Consider the following 15,854-nt stretch of genomic DNA (forward strand, 5'->3'; position numbering starts at 1 on the left):
CTTCATCCCAAAACAATTGGGGTCGGCGATATGAACCAAAAAAGAAAATCATTCTGGGTCTTCCACATGAATCCTTCTCCTCCAATCATTTCTATCCAATGCTATATCCTCGGTGAGGTTCAAAGCATTCATATCCTTTCCTATCACCTCCATCCATGTCTTCCTAGGCCTACCCGACCTCTTTTAACTAATATATTTTCCCATTTCTCCATCCTTTTAACTGGAGCATCATTAGGCCTTCGCCGAATATGTCCAAACCACCATAATCGATTCTCTCTCATCTTATTTTCAATGGGTGCAACGCTTACTTTCTTACGTATTTCGTCATTGTAAAAATTTAAAAAAAAAATATGGTTTTAATGGGTCTGGTTCATGTAGTTCTTATCGGGTCTGAGTATGGTTTCTCTTATGATGGGTCCAATTAGACCCTGGTCTGAACTCGATACCATACCCAAAACCGGAGTCAGGTCTTATTCCACCTGAGTCCTAACCAAACCCCACCCGTTGACACCCTTAATGAAGTGTGAAGCTATTCGTTTAGAAGCTATTGTGGAAACATATGAAAAATTAAAAAGGAAACTTATACGAAGTGATGGGAAGTAAGGAAGAAATAAGTGACAAGCTAAAAACTAATAAATTTTAATATAAAAAAAAGAAAAACAGTAAAATTTGAGTGGAAATTGATTTGAGAAGCTAGTGAGAAGCATCCCTATCGTACAATAAGCCAGTTTTCTCATGCTTTTTCTCTTTTCAAGGGAAGCATGGTAATTCTCATTTCATAAGCATACTTTTTTAAAGCTTCCATTTTAATGAATAGAATTGAGTGAGAAACAATTTGAAAAGCAAGTGGGAAGTATGCTTTCTATAGTACAAGAAGCGAGTTTTCACGTGCCTCTCTTTTCAAGAGAAGCATGGTGCTTTCCATTTTGAAAGCCTGATTTTTGGATAGCTTGCTCACGTTTTAATGAAGGGTAACTATAGCATAAAGATTGTGCATAGACATTTTTTTTGTAATATCTCATAGAATCGGTATTATTTTAAATTTAATAAATATAGTTTTTATTAAATAAATATATTTTTTGTTGTTTAGATTAATATAATATATAATATATGTATTACAAGAATTGATGCAATTTGGATGCCGATGTGGATCTTTGACTCGTTGGCCGAAATCCATGATAATTGGTGTTTGGATAAATAAATTTTAATAATGAATTATAATAATAGTAAAACTATATATATATATATATTGAGTTTGGTTAGAAGGGGATTTTATTTCCTTGAGAGAATAAAATACCTTCTATTTCCAAAAAGGACATCCTCAATAAGGAGTCCTATTGGATTTATAGAAGGGCATGAACTCTCTCTAAATATTGACTTTGAGAAAGATAGAAAGGGTTGAATCGTGAGAGAGAGAGGTTGCAATATCTCCCTCTTCTTCAATGTGTTCTTCTCCAACGTCTACTTCTTCATCTTCTTTTTCGCAAATCACAACATGGTACGAGTTATTTTCTTAAACTGATCATTAAAAAGGGACTGTGCATCGATCAAATCACAGATGAGTTCAAGAAAGATAAAGTATGTGTCCTATGCATAGACTTTTATCTACCGAATCTAGATTCCCTGATTGTTTTGACCATCGGTCATTATTGGGTTAATCAACCGATTTTTTTTTTATATTTTAAGGATCTTTGTTGTAATTAAATTTTGTTTAAACTTTTCACTAGATTCACATTGGGTTCTTGATCAAAACACAAAGAATCTACTCAGAAGTCAGATTCAATTGGGTTAAGATCAAGGGTTTCTTAGAAATGGATCCATGATGGCTTAAGACCAAGCTTATTTGAATTAGATTCTATAGGCTTTATTTTTTTCAGCCTACATTTTTTTTTGAATGGGGATCAGCTTGTTTGCTTACGTAAAATGTAAATTTTAGAAGAAATCTTCAGAATAGTTTTATTTCTTCTAATCAACACATGTCTAAAGAACTGCTAATGGTATAGACTTAAGCAGTAGATGTTAATTCATTAATATGGTTAAGTAAAGCATGTCGTGGGTATCTTGGGTTGTTTTATTTGTTTCAATCTGAACAGACTTTTGTTATGTTTTTTTTAACTCTCTTATTTGAGTATGATCAAATCATCTGGAAACTCTCCTGCATTTAGTTTTTATCAGCATGAAATAGTATGTGTAACCAAATCAATTTAACACATGTTTATAAAAATAAATTTTTATTGCACAATCCAATCAACATCTATGTTATGTTTGGACCTGCACATCTATTTCAAAAATTGTTTTACCAGATTTATGAAAACAAGAAATCTGAATAGTTTTAAACTAAATTTTTTGACTGAAAAATACATTTGTCAATTACTCATTTTTTTTTGGGTTGTTTTTAGTGCTGAACAGGGATAAATTCCTATTATTAAAACTCGCATGTGTACGGGGGTTGACACTAAATCTTATCTGACAGCTGATCAAATTTTGATTTTATATATATATTAATGTTGAACTCTGGTAGTTTCTGTCCCAATTTTGGCTGATATGATAAATCTAATTTTGGTGTTATTGTGTTAAAACTAGATGCAGTTATGTGAACCTGATTCAGTTGGTATGGATCAGGCTTTGCATCCACTTTCAAATTTGCCCTGTTTTGGTTAACTAAATAGTGTATTGAAAATATGATTGGAAGTCAAATTGAAAATCTGATTTTCTTAAAGTCCCTACAATCTGAATTTTTATTTAACCTGATAAAATCTGATTTTTTTTTAGAAATTGTTAAAGCCGAATTGTTCTGGATATTTAGTTGAATGTGAACTTAATAAGTGTTGAATCTGATAAGGCATAAAAGTTTGGGTTTTTGGGTTAATATGATAAATCTGAATTGTCGGTCACAATATGCATTTGTTCATGTGCTATGAATATGCATTGATGTTGTTACAATATGCATATGTTACAATTGTTGATGAAGCTGGATGCATACATTGTGCAGGGATGAGAGCGTGACCTGAGATAAGAAATCATGACTCGAGATCATAAATCGCATTAAGGCATTATAGTAAAAAATGATCCAGACTTCGAGAAGATGTGTGAGAGTGCTGAAAAGCCGAATGGACAGTTTCCATTATGTTTAGAGATAGATGGTGGGTTCCGAAGGCTCTTCGAGAAGAGTTGATGAGTGTGGCCCACAAATCAAAGTATTTTTTTTAATTTTGGTAGCACCAATATATTTAAGGACTTACAAATGACTTTTTGGTGAAACGAGATGAAACAAGACATGGCGGATTTTGTGTCTCGTTGTCTTACTTGCCAGCAAGTTAAGATCAAGCACCAAAGGTTGGGTACATTGTTACAGCTGTTGGACATCCTAGAGTGAAAGTAGAGCGACATATCGATGAAATTCATAGTGAGATTACTGAGGGCCCATCGTCAGTACAATGTTATATGGGTGGTAGTGGACCGACTGACGAAGAGCACTCACTTTTTGTCGATTAAGGTGAGTCAAACCTTTGAGAGTTTGGCAAACTTGTATATCGATAAGATTTTTAGGTTACACTGGGTACCACTTTCGATCATGTCGGATCAAGATCCTCATTTTATGTTATATTTCGGGCGCCAGTTGCAGAAGGCTTTAGGTTTCATACTGAAGTTCAGTATAGCTTTTCATTCGCAGACCGATGGACAGATCGAGCGTATGATTCAGACTTTCGAGGATATGCTCAAAGCATGCGCGTTGGATTGAGCTAGAGATTGGGATAAGCTTGTGAAACTTATAGAATTTTCATACAACAATAACTTTAACACTAGTATCGGTATGACATCTTATGAAGCTCTATATGGTAGACCTTGTAGATCCCCGGTATGTTGGAATGAGGTCAGAGTTAGAGCAGTTGAGTCTTCAGAGGTGATCCAACATTATTTAGAACGTGTGATTAATTTGCCAACAGTTAATCATTGTACAAAGCCAACAAAAGAGATACACTGATCAGCGGTGCAGGGAGTTCAGTTTTGTAGTGGGAGAGCATGTTTTTGTTTGGATATCGCCGACGAAGAGCATTTTCAGGTTTGAATAAAAGGAAAAGCTTAGCCATCAGTAGGTGGGATCCTTTGAGATCCTTGAGTGGATTGGTGAGTCGGTGTATCGAGTGACACTTCTGCCTCAGTTTGTCCATATTCACATCTTGATATTGTACCAGACCCCTCACACGATATTCAATATAAGGCAGTTGGAGTATAACCAGACTTCACGATATTCAATATAAGGCAGTTGGAGTATAACCAGACTTGACGACAGAGGAGAGACCGATGGAGATTATGGATCGCCAGGAGAGGGTGCTTCAGAGCAAGGCGATTCCGTTGGTGAAAGTGCGATGACAACATCAGGGATTGAATGAATGCACTTGAGAGCCTGAGACCGATATATACAAGCATTAACCATATTTATTCGGTACGTTATAATTTCATGAACAAAATTCTTTTAAGAAGGTAGGGATACAATATTGTGTACAATTGATACTCTTTTAAATTTAATAAATAATGTTTTTATTAAATAAATATATTTTTGGTTGTTTAGATTAATATAATATATAATATGTGTATTACAAGAGTTGATGCAATTAATTTGGATCTTGATATGGATCTTGGACTCACTGGTCGAGATCCATGATCCATACATGTTTGGATAAATAAATTTTAATAATGAATTATAATAATAGTAAAATAATATATATATATATTATATTTAGAGTTTTGTTAGAAGGAGATTATATTTCCTTAAGGGAATAGAATACCTTCTATTTCCAAAAAGGGTGTCCTTCACAAGGAGTCCTATTGGATTTATAAAAGGGTGTGAACACCTCTCTCTCAATATCAACTTTGAGAAAGAGGGAGGGTTGAATAATGAGAGAGAGGTTGCGGCATCTCCCTCTTCTTCAACGTGTTATTTTTCTCCAATGTCTACTTCTTCGTCCTCTTCTTTTTCATGAATCACAACAACAAGGTATAAGTTCTTCTCTTAAACTGATCAATAAAAAGGGACTGAGCAGGGATGGAATCATAGATGAGTTCAAGGAAGATCAAGTATTGCACAGATTTTTATCTACCGAATCTAGATTTCTTGACTGTTTTTGACCAATTGTCTCGATTGGGTTAATCAAATGAAAAAAAAATGATTTCTTTTAAGGATCTTTATTGTAATTAAATTTTGTTTAAACTGATCATACATATAAGTTTGTATGTCCTTGTTTTTTACTCGATTCACGTTGGGTTGTTGATCAAAACCCAAAGAATTTGCTCAGAAGTCATATTCACGTGGGTTATGGTCAAGGTTTATTTTCGATCAAAACTAATGTTTAGGTTAAATGGATTGTGCTTATGTATTTTCGGTAGGCGTGTTTCTTAGAAATGGATCCACGTTGGCTAAGGATTGAGCCTAATTGAATTAGATTCTATAGGCTTTATTTTCTAAGCTTGCATCTTTTTCTGAATGGGGATCAACCTGTTTGCTTATGTTAAATGTAAATTTTAGAAGAAATCTTCTAAATAGTTTTATTTCTTCTGATGGTATACACTTGAGTAGTAGATGTTAATTCGTTAATATGGTTAAGTAAAGCATATCGTGGGTATCTTGGGTTGTTTTATCCGTTTAAATCTGCACAGACTTTTTCTGTCACATTTTTTTACTCTTATCCGAGTACGATTAGATCATGATATGCAATCTGGAAATCCTCCCATGTTTGGTTTTTTTATCAATATGAAACAATGTGTAACCAAATCAGTTTAACGTGTTCATAAAAATGATTTTTTATTGCACAGTCCAAATGACATCTATGTTATGTTTGGACCTGTGCATCTGTTTCAAAAATTGATTTACCAGATCTATGAAAATAAGAAATTTGAATAGTTTTAAACAAAAAATTTTGACTGAAAAATTTATTTGTCAAGTACTCATTTTTTTTCTTGGTTGTTTTCAGTGTTGAACAGGGATAAATTCCAACTACAAAATTTGTGTGGGTCAGTTGTGGTCGTTACATTTTTGGCTGGTTTGGTGATTTAAACTGAACCCTTGATTCACGAAGAAAAACTATATTACCAACTACCCTTATAAATTTACGTTACGAAGATAGGAAATTGTAAAAGATTATTAGAAAATAAAAAATATATATAATAATAAAATTTATCTTTCTCCAAACTTTGAATCCTCAATAGGGCTCTCATCTTTTTATACATGAAGTCTCCCAAATCTCAATTCAAGTAAACTACTTAATTTGATAAACTCCTAAAAAAATAGTTCCTCTTAATTCTCCTAATCTAATTAAATTTGAATATCAGATCCAAGATCCATTACAAAATAATCTAAATACTAAAATTGATTAAAATAATAAAAATATCCAAAAACATCAAAATAGACTCAAATTGGATCCTTACGAACCTGAGTCTTCTGCTATACTCATGCATCATTTGGTGTATTGTGTAAACTGGTGAAAGAATCCGGTTAATCTTTTTTTGCACTAAACTAAGTTGCTTATAAAAAGAATCTAAATAAAGATCATCCTAAGGAAGGAAAATGCAATTAGCCTTAACATATTTTCTTTCAAATAAGCTTAGCATTTGTTGCCACATGACACAACACGTGGACATGCCATCTGACACATTATGATACACGGTTTGGATTACTCTAATAAATTTTAATAATAAAATATATTTTAAATATCAGAATACATATTTTTCTCATTTAAAAAAATAAAATCCTGTGCCCTCATCTTAAATTTAAAAGCACTTCACTAAAAGGATACAAGTCAATAACGGCGAGATATCTCATATCTATAGGCCTATAATGGTGATATTTCTCATCGACGAGTCACCAAAAATAAATGGCTTTTGTTGACATATAACATCAAAATTTACAGCTTGTCATTAAAGGGTGACCCAACACCAATGAGTAATCTCGCCAAAACTGGGAACACCAATAGCGTTGTGGCAATTTTTAACGATGAGAATTGACTCACCGTTATAGGCGATAAAGAGGAGATTAGCTTTTCATGATAGGCTATAAAGAAAAAAATTATCTTGCCATTATAGGCTATAATAGAGAAAATTAGCTCGTCGTTATAGGCTTATAGGTTATAACTGCGAGATCTGATGCACTGCTATTGGCTATAACGGCAAGACTAGGATCTAGCCTATAACGGTGAGACATGAAGAAACCAAAGAAAGAAGGAAGAAGAAGAACAAGAACACGAGATGTAGTGGAATTGTGAGAGAGAGATTAAATAGCCTTAATAGAAGGTGTCCCCTCCTATTGGTTCTCCTAATCCCAACTAGAGATAGAACTCTATCTCTAACAACCTCTAGGTGAGACGTCCCACCTAGAAGGCTCTTCTAAGAGTTTTCTAACTCTTGTAAAAGATTTCTTCTAAAAGACTTATAACTTCATGAGGTCTCTTAAGAGTTCCTCTGAAATAAAACTCTGACTTTAATAATAATTAACAAATAACAAGTTTTTATGCAACTAATTAAGTAAATAATATTAGTTATCCATGTTACTATATAATAGTTAATTTTTATATTATTAAAAAATTAATAAATAACTCAGGCCCATTGGGCTGGCTCGATAGCCCACAGGCTGGGTTTTGGCCCGGTACCTAACAGGCACGGGCCTAAAATCATGGCCCAAACCCGGCCCAACGGGCCGAGTCGGATTGGCCCATCGGGTTGTCGGACCGGTTGCCCACCCCTACTTCCTTGCAAATAGCATGCCAAAAAATTTATTTTCAAGTTACCAAACTTAATGCAGGAGATCATGACAACAAATCTAATAGCAATGCAACATTTATTCAAGCTTAACAACTGGATCAAAGGTACTCATATCTATGCAAATATACAAAGACCATCAACAAACTATGCTATATAAGAAGGCCATAAGAATAAAAAAGAAAATTAAAAGCACTAAGTAATACACAAGAGACATACACTAAACAACCAATCCAAACATGTTCACATTGTGAGCCATTGATTAGGTTTTTTTTTATGTTTAGATGTGTATTTAGAGAGAGGCTCACAATGAACATCTCATATTACACCAAAACTAGTTAAAATAAAATTTAGATTTTCAAATGATAGATTTGATCCAAAATATGATGTTAACTTCAAAAACCAATGGATCACGATGCACTAAAATTTTATAGCTCAAAAACACAACTTTTCATATTGAAATAACATGATCAAAGGTTTGATCCTTAGCAAACGGACCATAATGAGTATATATATGTAGTCAAATATAGGACTTATCATCCGTTCAATAAATTGCAAAAGTAGAGATTAAAATACAAAATCCCCAAATTTAAAGTATATCCACAAATAAAAATTAGATTCAGCATCATTCATTCAATAAATTGCAAAAATAAGGATTAAAATACAAAATTCCCAAAATCCAAAGCATATCTAGAAAAAAAATGGATTTAGCATAATTCTCTCAATAACTTGCAAAAATAGAGACTAAAAATTCAAAACTCCTAAAATCTAAAGCATATCTGAAAAAGGAATCACATTTAGAAACCTTAAAACTTAAAATTGGGTTAGGGTTTACTCAACAACCAGAGTTTACAATTAACCCAAAAGAAGAAGAAGAAGAAAAGGAAAGGGGTCGGCCTACCTTGGTCGTTCCTTTATCCTCTTCACTTGAATGGGACGGCCTCCACAGTAGCAGCATGGAGGTAGAAGGTGGAGGAGAGGGCAGCGCTCTGCCGCAGGTCATCAGAGAAGGGTGGAGACAAGGAGAGGGTCTGCCGATGGTGGAAGATGAGAGAATAGAAGGAGATGGGTAGGCCACAAAATGAGAGAAAGAGAGAGGTGAATAAGAAAAAAGAAGGGTGTGCTTCTCTTTAACTTAAAAGTGAGAGAGAGAGGGGGAGAATGGCTAGGTATATAAAAAGGGCACATAAGGACTCTATAACAACGATGTAACTCTCATAGTTAAAGAGTAAACCTATCACACCGAGATCTTTTGATCGTCAAATATAATTGTTAAAGTGTTTAATGATAATATCTAATGGCCAAATCATCTCTCTCCATTATAGAGTAAAACCTATAACAGTGAGATAAGATCGAGTTGTTATACATCTATTTTTAACAACGAGATGTGTGCAGGGGCAAGGCATTTCAGGAGATATCCAACTCGACGTTATTAATGACATAATAGTGGTGAGATTTATGGTCGTAATAGAGTAATACCAATGTGATATCTATGTTGTTATTTTTTGATCGATAATGAGAACAAAAATCTTATCGTTATTGCTTGATCAATAACGTCCAGATTTTTACTAGTTGTATTCTTCTATTGTTAATAGTGGATTTCTTATTATCTTTTACTTAAAAAGATTGGTGCTTTAATCATTCTTTATTGGCCTCTTTACAGGCTCTGCGTGTTTTCTCCTTTCTTCCTTCTCTTTCTTTTCTCAAATATGGTTGTGTTTTTGCTTCTCTTGTTTAGTTATTTTAAAATAAACCAACCAATAAGTCAAGACCTGGACACATAACATCCCTTCGTGGGGGTGTTTCGATACATATAAATGAAAAACTGAGTCATTATGAAGCTTAATATAATAAGCCAAGACACCAGCCTTTTTTCCAAGTTGGCATGTTGTACTAAATGCATGTTTCCAAAAGCAATGTGCCTCGAGGGTAAGATGGTCACTTCAAAAAATGGCAAACTGAGCTCTTGTGTTTGTTTTTCGATGAGTGGAACCCTGGCCCAAGTAAAAAAAACCCAAGTGGCTCCATAACCACCCTGCCATCGGGTGCAATATGATTGCACAAAAATTGTGCATTAAACCCTATCGCCGAAGTCTTGGGCCCACACCTGACAGGTTCTGTCCTCAAGATGTCAGGTGCTTAATTAATGCACAAGTATTTGTGCAATCATATTGCACCTGACTTTTTCACGCCTTAAGTGGCCCACCTCTAAAATTCTATGGATTCACCTCTGCATCAGCAGAGTTTGATCCGGTGTCTTCATCTCAGGACCCTCACAACCATCCTGCTGGCCATGCAGCCACACCGTGGACTGAGCTCTCGAGACTTCATGCTTTCAATGAAAGATAATAACGTGGGAACAGGACGCATGTACCTTGGAAGGTCCCTTAATCTCAACCGTGGATTCTAAAGCTATGTCATGATGGCAGCGTTCTCATGCAAGATGTATGGGCAGGTTAACCTTGTTGTTGGGCTCCAAGTTTGATGAATCATGACGTCAAGGTGTGGACGTCATCCAGAAGGTTGATATGGAGGTATTTCACCCACTCTCATCTCCCTTCTTCCACATAAAAAAAAACCATTATATGATAATTTATAAAGCAAAAACTAGAGAGAGAGATGTTACTACCAACACAGCTTTTCCCAATATCTTCTTGCTTGGAGACTACCATGGCCTGCTCTCTTTAAGCCCACTATCGATTGCAGTACGTCTTTTTTCTTTTTCTTTTTTCCCGTTTCTGATTTGGGCTTCTTTTTTCCTAGTAGCTCTGCAAGGATGGGGCCTTCTTGCATGCTTTCTTGGTTCAGTCTCATGGATGTTCATGTCTGTTCATATTTCACAGAGAGAGAGAGAGAGTACATACTCATGATAGAAAGAACTCAGGGTCTTCTAAACTTTTCTTCGGTATTGACCAACGGGGCTCCGCTTGTCTGGTAGGAGCAGCTAGTGCACGTTACGTTGCAGGTTCAAAACCCAATGGTATAGTTGTATAACTGGTAGGGGTCTGCCTAACCCCAGCTTGCCTTTTAAAAAAAATACTTTTCTTTGGTATTGAGAGAGAAAGAGAGAGACTATTCTGATACAAAGATCATTTCACGTGTCTAAGGCTACAATTTGAGAGTATGTGTATGTATGTTTTCCTGATGAATTTCTATCTGTCTAGCATTCTAAATTTTACAAAGTTGCTTACCCCCCCCCCCCCCCCCAAAAAAAAAAAAAAAGAAGTTGACTATTTGTGGTGCTATTTTGTGTCTAGGGTGCCAGTTGAACACCAAGAGGAAGATGATGCAATAGGGCAAATGTCTGGGTGAGCCACTTGAAGCTAAAGAGGAATTTTACAGTATGTCAATGGGTTTTGGGTCAGCGCTTCCAGATGATGGATATGCATGGAAGAAGTATGGGCAGAAATTCATAAAAGGAATATCAATGAACAGGTGAAATTTGTCACGCACAAAAATCCATTATATTATCTTGAACAAAGATCTTGGACCAGCATAAGAATAACACCCAATGTTTTGTATCATTGACCAACAAGATGAATCTCTAATCACTGCAAATCTCTCGAAGTGAACTTTGGAAAGATTAGCAATTCTCAACAACGGCAGTGAATTGCCTCTTTTCCTTCTTCAATTTGGTGTCGAGTTTAATATTCGGTGCTATTGAAGGCACGGAACTATTGAGCTGGAAATCATCGGTTTGAGCTTTATAGACACAACCTGACCACAGATATGTTCAGCATGGTTTTTTTTGCTAAGGATCAAACCTTGGATCATGTTATTTTGATATGGATATATGTTTTTTTGAGTCACAATTTTTTTTTTTTACAAAAAAATCTAAACTATATGAAAAGGTGATTTATATTCAATAGTTTAATGCCAGCACCAACTATTTACCCTTTGATGTCTACTTATGTTCTTGTGTTCTATTGAATTGCAAAGTTTCTAAATTGTTAATTTTTTAGAGGCTAGCAAATAAATCTTTTTCGGAAATGGCAGGAGCTACTTCAGGTGCCAAAGGGACAGGTGCAAAGCCAAGAAGAAAGTAGAGTGGAGTACTTCCAACTCATTTGTCAAGGTTGTGTATGATGGCACACATAGTCATCCATCTCCAAATTCCTCAGGTGGTGCCACTGCTGGTGCTAGCTCTGGGGATCAATCATCTGGAGGGATGGACCAGTACAACTTGGTGTACCAAGTCTTTGGAAACACACCTCCCTTTCCCCAAGGTTAGTTGTGCTAAAGGACCAAGTTGGTCACCCTTGAAGTTTGAGAAGATTTGACATTATTAGTTACATAACATGCACCAGTACTGCCAGAAAGCAAGCTATGTGCATGTTATGATAAAGTTAAGAACTATTCTCCTCCTATCTATACATATGAATAGGATTGAAAATTACACCTTTGACTGTTGCAGAGGATACTGCCATATTACAACTGTGCTTCCATTCAGTGAATGTGTCTTGTGAATGTTTGGCTGCATTCTTAGAGGTATGTTATAGTGAATAAACACAGTCTATTTGTGAAGGCCTCTAGGAGATATATGTGAGGTTTACTACATAATGCAAAGCAACTTATCCCACTCTTTCTGCATAAGTGATGTGCCTCCAAATATATAGCTCCTAATAGTCCTATAAATAGAGGATACAGAAGTGTGAAGTTCTGTTTAGCCCCAGAAACTCGTTATCTGTTCATCTTTGCATTTGGTATTACGAAGGATATCCGCAAAAGACATGACTTTTTTTTAAAGAATTTGGTACAACAAAAAATATATCTGCAACTCCAGGTCCAACCATGGTTGTGATGTGCTAATCCCTCTTCATCATTCAATGATCTGAGGGCATACTCAACCTTGACTAATTCGAGGCCATTGGACACTTTTCCTTCTTGAGTTTACCCTTCATGTAGATTTAAGGCACGTTTGTGTGCCGCGGAAAGCCCACGACTTTCCGTGGATCGAGGCGCGAAGCCTCCTTCCCCGATAAGCAAACGCCCTCTTAGGGGCCCTACGCATGTTACGGAAAAGGGAAGGTTTCCACAGAAACGCACAAAGCACAAGGAGTTTCTGCGGGCCCCACCGTGGCAATGCAAACAGAGGGATAGGAGAGCCCCCGAAATGCATGCTAGATAAAAAAAAACTTATCATGATTACAAAATAACTAAAAGGGACATATTTGAGTGGGGTGCACACCAGCCGGGCTCGAGCCTAATATCTATGCTGGACAAAAATTTTCATTTTTCAGGCTTGGCTCGAGCTCATAGCCGAGCATGAGAATGGCTATAGAAGATCGGGTACTAGTTGAGCTTCATACTTTAACGAAAGAGAGAGAGAGAGAGAGAGAGAGCAGAAAGAAACATCAACATTACTAAGGCAGGGGATCAACAAAGAGTTGAGCCCGCGAGCAAACAACAGACCCAAAACAAAGGGCCGAAAGTACGAAAGCAAAACAAAGAAAAATAGAAGAACAGATATCAGCCAGGGTCCTGAGGAAAAGAAGGCGGCTGAAGGGTGTGGACAACATGGAAAGAGAAACGCAAAATTGCCTACACATCAGCCAAGATGCAATGAACGAGCTTATTGAAGGCAACCGAAATTTGATGGAAGATCGCATTGTTGCGAGTCATCCACACAGCCCACCAGGAAGTAAAAAGCCAAGTTCTCCAGATCAGTCATCACCGCTTGCAACTGCAAATCTACAGCGAGCTCCACAAAAGGTCGAGCGCGAAGGATTCCTGTCTTACGATGACTTAAGGTTGATTCCACGTGCTTTTAAAGAGATTCACAAAGATTGGGCAAGCCCAAAAGAGATGGTAGGTGGATTCTTTCACCGCTTGGCAAATGATGCACCTACTTGGATACTGAAAACTCACCTTTTTTAGGAAGTTGTCCATCTGGATCCTATCATGAAAAATTAATTAGGTTAAGAACCAAGAGCAGAGAGTTGGTTCATTCGCCCATAAAAGGCGCTTAGAAATCCAATCAGCCTCAGGAGGAAGAAGAGATTGATAAAGAGTTTTGGTGCAAAAAATGCTGCTAGGCGCAATTGCCCATTGCAAAAGTTGTGCATCAGGGCCAGAATCATCATCTTGCGTGAGGATGAAAGACATGGCTTTAAGCCACATGCAACGCAGGTGCGAGATATAAAGCCTGTAGGGGCGACGGTTATAGTGGATCGACTTAAGGGAACCGTACTAAGCATGGAGCAGATGAGCATACGGATTGCCTAGACGGTGCACCATTCAGCATTGCTTCACGATGAGAGCAATACTCCTTAGTCTGGGAGCGAAGATCCCTAGACCAGCCATACGCCTTGGTAACACCAACGAGTTTCATCCAACCAGGTGACGCTTAGTTCGGGGTTAGCAATTAGACCAAAAGAAATTTGCCATTAAATGGGAGAACTTCTCCACACCCAAGGGTATCAAAATCATGGACATAAAAAATTCTTAGATAGAGGACAAGACATGCCTAATAAGGGTAAGCCGATCGACGATGGAAACGTAGGAAGCCTGTCAGGAAGAAATTTTGGTCTGAACATTTTGGATAGTGGCAGTCCAAACGGCTGAGGGGATGCGCTTTATTTGCAAAGAGAGACCTAGAAAGAAAATAAGTAAATTCGAAGTTGCGCAACTAAAAATCTGTTGTCCGGCGACTAGCAATGAAGGGGGGCATTGAACATGGACATATAGCATTTACTGTCATTAAGGGATAAACCCGAAAGAGAGAGAAAAAGGTGAAGGATGAGCTTGAATCTCAATGCTGCACGGAAGCACTGCCGAAAAGGATCATGTTGTCAGCATAGGTGAGAATATGATGGGGGATTTCCTGGATGCCGATGGGATCAATTATGCCTTTATCTGCAGCCCTCTTGAACAACATCATGATACCCTCGACAATGACATTAAATAACAAAAGAGAGAGCGGGCAGCCTTGCCGAATACCGCGCCCAAGCTTGAACTGCCTACCTCTTACTTCGTTAAGCTTAATCAAAGAGTAAGCATTTGAAACCAACTCGCGCACCCATCGGGAGAAACGGTGACCGATACCGAAGTTGGCAAGCATGTGGAATAAGAAAGGCCAATGGACCGAGTCAAAGACTTTATGAAAGTCGAGCTTGAGAGAGAAGAAAGGTTGGCCACTGATATGCAAAAAGTGAAGAACTTCAGAGGCTAAGATGAAGGAGTGATGAATCCGCATGTGGGGGATAAAAGCGAACTGGGAGTTTGAGAAGATTCGATCAGCTACGACTCTAAGCCTATTGGCCAAAACCTTAGCAATAATGCGGTAGAGCGCACCCATAACTGAAATTGGACAGAACCTCGAGATATCAAAGGTCGCCATGCCCTTCGAGATGAGAGAGACAATGGCTAAGTGTGTGTGAACCGGCAGCCGACAGTTGCGATGGAACTCAGCGATGACATTGATAACGTCATGATGAATGCAAGACCAAAAGATACGAAAGAAATCCATGAAAAAGTTGTTGTAGCCAGAAGTTTTCCATCCTGAAAGACCGTTGATAGCTAAAATGATTTCAGCGTCAGCAAACTTAGATTGCGTAACTCTGACTTGAGCTTGCTCAATAGCCCAGACGAGAAGATGACCAATAGTGTTGTCAACGGAGGTCTGGGCAGCATAAAGGGTCTTGAAATAGTGGGAAACAGTGGGTAAGAAATTATCGACGGAGTAGCTGACTCCCCCAATGGAGATAGAGGGAATAGCGTTCCTCATGTGGCGGTGTGAAGCGTAAGAGTGGAAGAATCTAGTATTGTCGTCACATCGCTTGTTGTTTCCAACAGTACCAGCCGCAAGCCAATGCACCATCGCCTGTTGTTTCCAATAAATTTCATCCTTGAACCGCCAGGTTTGCAGAAGCAAAGAAAGCTCAGTGGATCTGGCCTTTAAGCTTTGAAGAGTCGAATCGGAAAGGGAATCCGGGAAAGACATAAAATGATGAATGGTTGACAACTCTTGTTCCCAGGCATCCATTTGCTGGAATTTATTGATATTATTATTCAAAAGCCAAGCTTTGATGTCGCGGGTCAGGCAAAAAAGCTTCTTATGGCACCGGACGACGGCCCTGACCGCAGTAGAAGGCTTGATCCAC

The sequence above is a fragment of the Nuphar pumila genome, chromosome 8, assembly GCF_984573655.1.
Source record: "Nuphar pumila chromosome 8, dmNupPumi1.hap1.1, whole genome shotgun sequence".
Lineage (NCBI taxonomy): Eukaryota > Viridiplantae > Streptophyta > Magnoliopsida > Nymphaeales > Nymphaeaceae > Nuphar > Nuphar pumila.